Raw genomic sequence first — 12356 nt, forward strand, 5'->3', positions numbered from 1 at the left:
TTCCATCCAGCTGTCAGATGGGGAAAGAGGGTGGATGGGCACTTCTTCCATTTAGGCTCCCTGGCGCAGAAGTGATACACTTCAATTCTCTTCATGTTCCATTGATGTAACAGGTCATGAGTCCTCACACATTTTCAAGAGTTTGGAAAATGATCTCCCTTGCCAGATTGCCAATCTTCAAAGGGAGGTCTATATGTGGAAGAAAAAGAAAAAATTTATGTGCATTTACCCTGTTTAATACACTCATCATATATAGTATTTTTGCAACAGCAAAAATAACACTCTTAATTTAGTATGTAATTATATATGTCATATACTTAATATACAAAATATTTTCCTTGCTAACCTATACGATTTCAAATGCCTGGAACAATAGATAATTCATGTGATTACTTGAGAGTATATAAATTTTAATATGTTAACACATACTGGCAAAGTTCTAAAAGTTGCGATTTTATGGGAGGCCAAATTATGTACATATTAGTTTGTCTGAAGACTTGAGCCAAAAGGAAACTAATACACTTTTGAGCTACAATATGGACATAATGTCATGAAGCAGGAACATTATGCTCCATTTCAGGACACTTCTGCTGACCTGCACCTAGAATACCCTGTTCTGTGCTGATGACTCAGATGTAAGAATGATGAAGTGCATCGGTTGGCATGCAGAGAACAATAAGAAAAAGAACTGAGTTGTGGGAAGACATGAGGAAAGGACATGAGGCTCTTAATAACAGCTGCCAAGTACTGCAGTCGGGAATCTGGAGCAAAGTGATTCAATTCTGACCACTGCCTGTGAGTAAATGGGATTTTATTTTTCAGTACTTTTGTTTAATATTACCTCCTTCATTACATGTGAACAGCACTCCAGGACAGTAAATCATGAAATGGGAATAAAGCCTGTAATTTTAATTAACATATTTTAAAATGTTTCTAATTTGTATGCATTTAATCAAATTTTCATTTGCATTGAGCTATTTTTTTCTTTCTCATGTAATGTTTGACATTACCATTTGTTTCTTTAATGAAATACTAATATTTAATAAAATATATTACATCCTTAATATGACTTGTCAGGAATTTTTCTTCCTCAAACATTTGAGTGATGAAAACGAAACCTCGCTGCACATGGAATCTCAGCTGACAAGTAAAAAGAAGCATTTTTGTATTAGCGATATCTTGTTCCCTCTTGCAACGTTTCCTTCCTCTCACCTCCATGTGACCAAAATAAATGATCAGAGTGGTTCATCCTCACTACTGTCCCCCTTGCAGTGCAGCCTCTGTAACCATGCTCTGGGCAAGCAGGTACTCATCTGGGGACAGGCTCCAGTAATGGAGCATGCAGTGCAAAAACTGGCATTAAAACTACATTGGGCATGGTGGCTCACACCTGTAATCCCAGCACTTTAGGAGGCAGAGGGGTGGACCACCTGAGGTCAGGAGTTTGAGACCAGCCTGACCAACATGGTGAAATCCCATCTCTACTAAAAATACAAAATTAGCAGGGTGTGGTGGCAGGCACCTGTAATCCCAGCTACTTGGGAGGCTAAGGCAGGATAATCATTTGAATCTGGGAAGTGGAGGTTGCAGTGAGCCGAGATCACACCACTGGACTCCAGCCTGGACAACAAGAACAAAACTCTATCTGAAAAGAAAAAAAAACAAAAACAAAAACAAACAAACAAAAACTACATCACCTGCAGAGATGCTTTCTAAACATTCTTTTTTTTTGTTTTGGTCAGATATAAAACACATGTATCTGCTCATTTCATTGCAAATAGAGGTTCTAACTGGTCTTGATTCTGTGCTCAATGCCCACAAAGCCATTCTGCACTCTTCTGTGCACAGGCATCAACTCCTCATTCAGTCAGCCAGCCAGGCATGTGAACAGATAGCTCACCAAACAACGTGCAGCACAGTGTCCCCACCAGGAGATCTCTATGAGCAAGGATCATATTGAATTTTTTTAGTATTCCTTGCACTTTATGGGCACTCAATTAATGCCTTTTTGCCATAAGTGGTAGTTAATAAATGCACCTAAAATTTCAGTATAAAAAAACTACTATTCTTAGGCTTTTAGTCATGAGCTTCTTCAACAAACCTTCCCTCCCATCAGTGAGTGCTTCCCTTCGATCTGCACCTCCCAGTGTCTTGAAAGGAAAAAGAGACTGACTAATTGCCCCCATCCAAAAGTCTCTCCTCATTTCATCTCACTTAACATTTCTGCAGAGTTTGCCAAATGCAGCTATTCCTTTTCCCAAAGCAGGATGTGGGAGGGGACGTAAATAGAGATTAGAAAGAAGAAAAATATTCTTACCATGTTGGGGGGCTGGATTTATGTGAAATCCAAAGTGAATCAGTCGTTACAGGGCTTGGCACATAGTAATTTTTCCAAAAATGTTACCACTAGTAGTATTTTGTGATCATTAAAAATGCCAGAAACATGTATGCCTCCTTGCTTTTAGCCATGTGGTTATTAGCGCTTGAGATGTACTTTTGCTTACATTTAACGTGTCAAAAATATGCTTCTCTTTAAAGGAACAATCGAAATGTCACTTCCTTTGATTACTTCCTTCATCCCCTTTATGGGGAAAATTATTGGTTTCTTCCTTAACTCTGTTGTTTCCAATGGAAATAATAATGCTAAACCTTCATCCATGAGAAGTGAGGTATAAAGTCATGGTGATTTACAACATCTGTCTTCTCTCCTACATTAACTGCAGGAGCGAGTAAGTCCAGCAGGGAGGCAGGCTTGGTCTCCCAGTTGCTGAAACACAAAATGTTGAGGTAAGATTACAGTTTTTATTTTTAAAAAGTCAGAATTTTGCTTTGTTTTTACATTACGTGATGCCGTATGTTCAACGCATAAGTAAGAAAAATACAAAATTTTAATTTTCAATTTTTAATGTCTTTAGATTAATTTTTAATCTCATTGCAATTGTATGTATATGCATATGTATATGTATTAGGTATGTACATATGAAATACACGTTATACATTTGTATTTATTATGCATATGCAATTTATATATACATATACTATATATGAGATATATATACATTCATGTACTATATATCGTACATATCTCGTATGTGTATATTATATGTATATGCTCATGCATATTTGTATGTGCACCAACAGCATATTCTTTACATTTCTGCATGAGCTTTTAAAACCAATTACTATGGACCGGGTGCGGTGGCTCATGCCTGTAATCCCAGCACTTTGGGAGGCTGAGGTGGACAGATCAGGAGGTCAGGAGATGGAGACCATCCTGGCCAACTTGGTGAAACCCCATCTCTACTAAAAATACAAAAATTAGCTGGGAGTGGCTGCAGGCACCTGTAATCTCAGCCACTCAGGAGGCTGAGGCAGGAGAAACTCGTTTTCCACATGGATGTTGTGCAAGTCTCCTTCTGGTTTTTAGTGGCTGGGTTGGTGGTGGGCACACTGGGTGGGGAGATTGACAGGCAGGTCTACCAACCACCTAGGGATACTCATCTCCCCGTGGAAGTCAGTGTATTTGCCAATTAATCTTCTACTTATCCATTGATACATCTTTGTTGAGTCCTGTTCTCGATGCTAAAAAATTAGCAGTGAATAAGACAAAAAATCTCTTCTTTCAGAGAATTTATTTGAGAATTACATAAAGTGAGTACTGTGAATAAAAGTAAATACAAACCAGCAAAATAATTTTAGATAGAAGCAAAGGCCATGAAGGAAATGGTTTCAGGGGCCATTATCACCCCGTGGTGATAAGGTGAGAACTAAAATGTATTGAGAAAGTGTTTTAAATAACATATTTTTAAATAATTTTTTCAAGGCTAATTCTACCTGCTAGGTTACAGCTTATAGTGAAAATTGGATGCAGATAGCAGAAGAGAATTCAAAGAATATCACCAATACAGAAAGCCAATAGTGTTCACCCTTCTGGGCTGTTGTCAGGATGTCTGGTTAAGTGAAGCTTGTGTCCTCTGGACTGCGGACCACGGAAGACAGGAAGACCTGTGAGTTGCAAATAAAATCCTTGTCCCCCACCCATTGAATGGGCTCCCTCTTGACCAAAGGAATCCCATAGAAACCTTAAAATGAGTTCCCAGCCATGATGGGAAGGGAGGTTGGATACAGCTCATTATAACCCCCCCACTTATGGAGTTTAGACAAAACTGCCCAGAATTAATGTTAAAATAGATATTATAAGACCAATTGAATGGATTTCATGTGACAATAAGATACCAAATTATAACCAAGATGTAAGGTGATGCCAGACCAGGGTAAGTCCTGCCTGCAGGCCATCAATCTGGCTAAACAAGGCATTTTGACCCAGCATCTTGTGGCTGACTCTGACATAACATCCTACCTAATCTTAGATATTCCTTTCTGCTGACAGCAAGTTTTAGAGAGAGTCTTACTCCTTTAACCAGCTGAAAATTAAAGAATTTCTGAATCCAGTTATAACCTGTAAGCTTCCACTTTAAGGTATCCTACCTTTTTAGGCTGAGCCAATGTATACATTCTACATACTGACTTACGTCCTTGCCTGTCACTCCTGCTTCCCTGAAATGTATAAAACCAAACTGTAATCTGACCACCATATTTTAAATAGTGTATTTAAAACAGGTTTAAAATAAACTTTTCTAAAATATTTTAGAGTATAGCTTTTCTGTTAACAGATCTCACCAAGGAGGAAAACTAAGGAGGTAAACATTGTGATGATGATGCAATTCGCTCAGGTTCCTACAGACAGCTCTGTGTATGTTAAAGTTGACAGAATTCTATCAGCCCCACCATGGCTTAGTGCAGGCAATAAACATTTCATTTTGAATTTAAACTTGTACTTAGAAAAATATATGTATTCGGTTGACCATATGAAGTTTCCATTACTGTAGGTCAAAATCAGTCCAATACTGGTCACTTCATGTGACTCAGCCGCATGTATTTGCATTTAAATGGCTCCACTGCCTGCTCAGAATGGTATCCCCTAGCAAAGGCCGAGTCCTTTGACATCATAGGTAAGCTCCATATTTCCTAGTTACTTCCTCTTTTTAAAGATATCGCTAAATAGGGCTGGAAGAATGCAAAATTTAGAGCTGGAGACGGAAACATAGTTTAAATTGCCCTTCTTTGGAAAGAAGAAAATCTGCATGGAGTTGGCGAGGGAAGAATAGGAAATGAAAGAGATGGGTCTAGAAGGCTTTGACGGCTTTTCCCTGAATCCAGAGGGAGAAAGGTGACAGAACTGGCGGCTAAGAAGCTGAAAGGAGCAACTATGGAGAAGAAAGACTCCTAAAGGAGATGTGAGAGGAGAGGCGCTGTGGTAGTTGTGAGGTTAACCCCCCTCCTTCCACCCTTTGAGATCTGTACTCAGTTCTGCATGATCAGGGATGCTCTTGTGCAAGCTGAGCCTGGTTAGGAGAAACGGAAAGAGAAGGTGGCATGGCCATGTGAGAAACACACATAGAAAGAGGGATTCACTTGCATGGACAGAGTATCTGTCTCCTCCTGCCCCTACCAATGAAATATGGGAGCGATAGTTTTGAGAGTGCCTAATTATTTGCCACCTGGGACATTCGCATATCAGAGTCAGTACAGTTTTAAGGAAAAAGATTCAAGCCCCTTTACTTAACATTTTAAACCAGATGTCTAAACATGCATTAATTAATAAAAAGAATTGACTAGGCTTGTTTTTCATATATCTAGAAAAATAGATGATTAACATTTTGGAATGAACTAGGATTTTATTCGAGTAATTACTTATTCACAATGCATTATACATCCTGGAAGTAATAGCTCCATAAAAGCCGTTCATTTCCGCTTTTTCCCTAGCCGTGTGACTGGCTGGCTGGTGTTTCCGGTGGGCGTGGGTGTGTCTGGATGCTCATATGTAGAGAGGGCTGCTCATAACTCGGGAGACGCCTCAGCTCCCTCCTCCTTCTTGCCTCTTACTTTCCCTTTCCCTTTCCCTGTGTTTCTCTCCTCCCTCTTTTACACTTAAAACAGCCACTACTATTCTTCTAACTTCTTGTACAAAGTATCCATGAGCATTTGTACCTCTGTGTTTTATTTATTTGTTGCCGGTTCAGAGGAAATGAGAGAACTTTGTTGATGTTCGTGTCTCTGTTTTATCTTCATTTAATCATATTAACCAGTGAAGAGTGTTTGGTTTATTTTTTTCAGGGCCATTTGATTATGAAAAAAAGTAATGACATGATTTCACCTATTCTGTATTCAGGGCCACATTTACTTCCTCACTTGCATTGCTATTTTTGAAAAAAGATTGATAATTTTAAATTATTCCTTGTATTGGAGAAATATCAACAATATATAATTTTTTATTCGGCAAACAGCATTTAGGTTTTTATCTAACCAAGAATGTAAGAGATGATTACAAAAATCTTAGTAACTGAAAAGGGATGTGTTATTATATCAGTGATCCTAGGAAGAATATTGTGTTTTCAATGGCTATGGTGCCTTACTGCATGTAAAATGTTATTACACTTTATTAAAAGTTACAAAGGGTGTGTTCAGTTGAAAGCACTATCAACTATCCTTTGACAAATCTGGTGGATCATACCAGTATTTTGCAGTGTGTCATGTTTGACACAAGGGGCCAAACAGAAGTTAAAATATAAAGATATGTTAATCTCTATTAGTGTAAAGGAGGTGCAAAATAAAATAATTTGCTGAATAAGTTAGCCTAAATGAAGTAGTCTGAAAGCAATCCAATAACCCCTGGAATTTATATGTGCCCGATTTATTAAGTAGTTCACAAGGTCTGATATTTAAGAAAATTTAATATAATTATTAGCATTCTGAGATATCTGCATTTGAGTTATTATAACTCAAATGTATTTAGAGTTGTAATCAAATAATTAAAATATGACTACATAAGTGGGGACTATTTCAGGACTTAAGATACTGGTTTGAAAATGTACATTTATGAATACCATAGTCTCTAAAATATAAAACATTGAACTACTAAATCATTCATTCATACATACACACATTGATTCAGTGGAGTGTGTCTAGGTACTAAAGAAGCTGTGGTGAGCAAGCTGTACATTTTCTGCCTTCATAAGGCTCACAGATTTATTATGGAGACAGTAATTTAATAGTGCTATAAATAGTAATGCTACAAAAGAGAAGTATATGGTGCTGCAAGAACACATAGTGGAACCTCCTACTCATGACATGCAGCCTACCAGACACCTCCAGCTTAGCTCAAAGAAGGAAACCTTTAAGTTCCATATTTCATATACCCATTACAGTATTCAGTCACTCAAACCTCAGTGTTGAGACAACATTGTAACAACCCACAACCCATCAGAGGCAGTGGGAGGATAGTCAGAAGAATCAGAACAAGTCTTCAGCCTTTACTGGCAACCGGGAGGAATTATAACTGGAATTTCCAGCCACTGTTTTGCCATGATCTTGTAGGCGCCTGGGAATCTTATGAGATGCAGCATTTGTCCACTAATAGTGAGAAAGTTTTCAGATGGGTCTTAAATATGACCTAGATCTAAATATATATCACCCCAAATGCCACAAGAATACACAAATTTGAAGAATCTCAGCTGAGACTGTAAGCCTCCGTGATCTTTGTAAATGGAAGTAACAAAAATCGTTTAAGACAAAAGAAGATGCTTGATATCCCTGGAAGGTAGACATATGGACCATGATGAAGACTACCTCCTTGACAAAGAGAAGGGAAGAAGACTGATGGCTGCAGTAACCAGAGGAAGCTGCTGGACCAGTGTTCCTGAGTTGCACACAGGAAAATGCCCTGAAATTCCACTCTAGCACTTTTGTTATCAAGCTTCCCCAACAGAAAGCACTGTTCTGGGAGAACATACCGCAACCATTTTTCTTTATAGAGGACATCTGCCAAAGGTTGACCTTGTCAGCGGCTACATTTTGAAAAATAATTAAGATGGAGAAAGCTTCCTCCACTTATATAGAGATAGCAAGTAAAAAATTCTTGCTAAAATTATAAATTGCTGATCTCTTCTCCTACCAAGTTAGGCCATTAGTGTATTTACCACAGCTTTATGTATTTTCCCCCCATTTATCAGATTGTGTGTGTGCAATGTGTGTGTTCAGGGGGGATCTGTCAGCATATCTTGTCAGTCGAGAAGTTTTACTGTCAACTCAGACAAGTTCCAAACATTGTACAGATTCACAGAGAAGCAAATTGGTTTTCTGGCCCCAGAAGACTCCCTGGGTTGTATTATATGAGTATAGGGAAGGCAAGCTCAGGTTGATCGATTAGTGGGAGATTGCAGGGGCACTTCTGTAGTGCAGACTAAAACAGGAACCTTCCTAGAATGGGAGGGAGCTTGTGAATCAAGTCTTCCTGGATTAAAAGTCATCACAGACTATAAATTCCCAGGACCAATTCAAATATGTGAATATCATATAATTCATTAGAAATGACTACTGGATCATTTGGTTTTATGGGTTCCATGTTAGTTAGGAAGATACAATTTAAGAGGAAGATGAAAGTATATATACAATGTCTTCATTTATTAATAAAATAAAATTCACAAAAAGTTACAATATTTTATGTTATATATTAGTCATTGAGTACTCAATAAAAGAAAATTTTCAAAAAAAATAACTTTTTACAAGTAGAAACAGACTTTATTTGGAAACATGAAATACATACATTTTGTCTCTTACCTGGAAGCATTATCAATATTTAAAGATAGCATTTAAAAATGTTGTGTATGGTACCTACTTTCTCAAAGTAAATGTGTTTGCAAGAAATACACTATTTATTAGACAGGCTCTAAAGAGTAAAAATCAAACAAGTAAACAAATAACACAATTATGTTGAAAAACAAAGGGTATCCAGTAAAAGGGAATAACTAGGTATTGTATTCAGTCTTATTCAGATTAGTGAATAGATAGTTTTGTTTTCAATTATTCAGTGATATAATAAAATAATAATTTTAACTTTAATCATGTGTGTTTTACATGCCATTTCAAATAATATGAACATTGACAGAGTTAATATAGAAATTTCTCTCAAGCTATGCTGACTGGAGATGGAGTAATATGGAGAACAAGTTCATTTATTATACTCAAGAGATTAAATTCTTCAAGTCCTAAACCTACTGCAAAAAGCCCTTATGTTTTATTCCTGGTTATAGTTCAAATCAGTTGAACTAGTGGATAAATAATTAATGCTTCTTGTAAATAATTCAAGGGATTTATTTGGCTAGTATCACATTTCTTCTATGTGAGTGATTCTCTATGTTGTTGGTTATATGACCAAATTCTAACATCTTGAAAGAACAAAACACTTCTAGAGATGTACCTATTAAAAATAATTCAAATTATTCTGTCAAATTTGTATAAACTTGTATATTTTTCTTCATTAAAGCATTTATTAAGTTAATACCTCTACATATATAAATGAAGTTTTAAAGACAAATATCTGTCTATAGGAATATACTTGTAATTGATTTACTTCAAAGAAAATAAAAAATAATCCTGTGCAAATTTGTTATACCTATACTTTTATTTAATTTGTGACCAAAAAAAATCCAACTTCACTGATCCCCTAAAAATCACCTCTTTTTTATGTTTTTATCATGTGAAAATTTGATAAAGAAAATATTACTTGACTACAAAACAGATATACACTTGGACTTAAGAAGGGGAGAATGGAAACAATTGCAATCCAGGGAAAATAAATTGTATAAACAACAACATAGGAGAACATACAAGTGGATACATTCAGGAGCTGCTGCATAATAACTGTCATGGAGTCTTGGGCTGCCAGTTGATTCCAAAGCCTGTGGAAGGAATGGCCCAGCTTGATCTCCTCGTAGGAGGGCCTGAGTGCTGTCTGCTCACTGGAAAGCATCCAGAGGGGAAGCATTCCTAGGACCCATCAGTCACAAATAAGCTCTGCCTCAGAAACCTGCAGGAGGTGGATTCCATGAAAGAGACTGACATTAGCTAAAGGAGGTCAGAAGGACCCTAGGTGAGATAAGTGGCTTCAAGTATCTCAGGCCTAGTGTAGGGATCTGATTTCAAAAAGAAATAGATAGAGTATATATTATACAGGCTTTTCCAGGGTAAGTACAATTCCTTCTCCCAGGGTTGCAACTGTAGTGACAAAGAAATACATGATTCTTAGTCTCAGTTTTGGTTTATTTTTATTTTTATTTATTTATTTATTTTTGAGACAGGGTCTTGTTCTGCCACCATGCAGTGGTGCCCTAATGCCTCACTGCAGCCTCAACCTCCCAGCTCAAGTGGTCCTCCCACCTCAGCCTCTCGAGTAGCTGGGACCAGAGGTGTGCACCACCACACCTGGCTAACTTTTGTATTTTTTGTTGAGTTGGGGATTTTCCATGTTGCCCAGGAAGGTCTCAAACTCCTGGGCTCAAGCGATCTGCCCACCTCAGCCTCCAAAGTGCTGGGACTACAAGCGTGAGTCACTGCACCTGGCCCTAGTCTGAAAACTAGGGTGTAGACAACCAACTGTGTCTTTCATGTCAACAAAGTTGTTCATTAGTTGAACAGCTAACAACCAACAACACAATTGGTTGTCTACACAGTAGCCATCTCCTCCCATCTTCAACAACTGGACTCTTGTTTTCTTCATCTTCCTCTGAGTACTCATGTCCTTTGTGGAAAGCTGGAATCCTCCCAGAGCCAGAAGCTGCGTACTCATTAGCCTCGGCCAATTCTGAATGTCTCCTTCCTCAGTCTAGGTGTGTGGTCTGTGTGAAACACACTCTGCCTAATAGATACTAAGGAAAGTTTGCTGGAATGCTCAGAGATGGTTTATCTCATTTGTGGTAATAGGAATAAGATGGGTTTTCTCTATTCTGCCCCTTTGGTAGGTGACCATTAGAAGGGAAACAACCATCCCTGGACTATTAAGGGAACACCTAGAGAATTGCAGGGAAAGTAAACAGTCATTGCCCTCTTATTTTCATACTTCTTTTCTGTGATGCAATCAAGTCTTCATTTTTGATGCCGTTTTTAATAAGCCATCTGTAGTTTATAGACGAGGCATTCTCAGATGCATATTAGGAGGTCAGATGCAAGTTGGAAAGACATTAAAGGCAGGTTGAGACAAGATTATCAAGGAGGCAGAAGTCTGATCCTTTTGTAGTTTATAAGTGTGATGATTGGGTTTTCATGCTCATGTGTGAGAAGTGCCTTCCTCAAATCTTGTTATGCTGTTGGTGCATTACTCATGTGATGAGAAAAAAAAAAAAGGAGGCAGAAATCAGACCAAGGGGTATAGGCTTTCCTTGATCAACAGTGGGGAGTCACTGATGGGGTTTGAGAAGGGAGCGACATGATCAGCACTGCACTTCAAAGCATTATTTTAAAAGTTGAGCGTGGGAAGGATTTAAGACAAGGCTCAGAACATTTTGCCACTTGGAATGCATTGTTGAATATTCATACAAAACTAGTTTATGGCTCAGCATAAATAATTTTTAAACACAAAGTAAAATACAGTATGTGTTGCCATGGTAGTGACAGAGCCTAGGAAGATAATGACAAGCAGAAAAAAAACGGTGCCATTGTAATTTAAATCACTATAAAACTTTCTAGAATTTAAGTGTGTTTTCAGTCAGAGTATTTTGAATACACAGGGAAAAGATTATGGTTATTTTATCGTTCTTGCTGAGAAAGGAAAGAACAAAAGAGGGGTGTTTCCTTTTTGCACATGAGACCTATAAAGCTAAACAAAATCAAGTTCATGCAATCAAAAAGCTGACTAGGGTTTGAAAGACTGAATGAGTCAATTAACAGTGAAGCTCCAGTGCAGAGCACAGACTGGTGAGGTGCCATTGTTAGCATTGGCTGCAGTCCCCTCATGATGATAAGAACGGCTAACAGGCATGGTCTCTGATTACATGCTAAGCTCTGCACTGACACACAGGCACGAGTCCTGTCTGTATCCTTCACCATCAATCACATGTGCTAATGGTGAGGAAGTGTGATGTGGGTAAAGAAGACATAGCTGAATTCAGAGATATGATAAACACAAGTAAATAAAAAATAAAGCCATAGAAGACATAAATGGTTAATGCCAGAATTTCCAAAAGTATGAATTAATAAAGGGTATGAAAAGATGATGGGTATATAGATATTAATATAAAGGAGGTAAGTTTTTCAGAGCTTAAAATTGAAAGCAGTGTTAAGCAATTATTTAAGGGGGAAATTACTGTATGTAAGAGGGAGAGAGAGGTTATACAAGCAAAAAAAAATTCCTCAAATAAACTGAGTGCACATAACAGATGTTATATTAAGTCAATGCAAGTGAGATTTGAAAGTAGATAGAGAAGAACAAACACACCAAAAAAAAAAAAAGTCAAACTTCT

General features: G+C 37.6%; 1 non-coding gene across 1 annotated transcript; it reads left to right on the top strand.

The window, feature by feature from the left end:
• The first annotated feature begins 11122 nt into the window (after positions 1-11122).
• LOC112440596 (small nucleolar RNA U13) lies at positions 11123-11226 on the top strand. The gene has a single exon (XR_003028622.1). It is a non-coding gene; the product is annotated as a small nucleolar RNA U13 (small nucleolar RNA).
• Positions 11227-12356: the final 1130 nt, after the last annotated feature.

Source organism: Pan paniscus, chromosome 6 (genome assembly GCF_029289425.2).
Source record: "Pan paniscus chromosome 6, NHGRI_mPanPan1-v2.0_pri, whole genome shotgun sequence".
In the NCBI taxonomy this organism is placed as follows: Eukaryota; Metazoa; Chordata; class Mammalia; order Primates; family Hominidae; genus Pan; species Pan paniscus.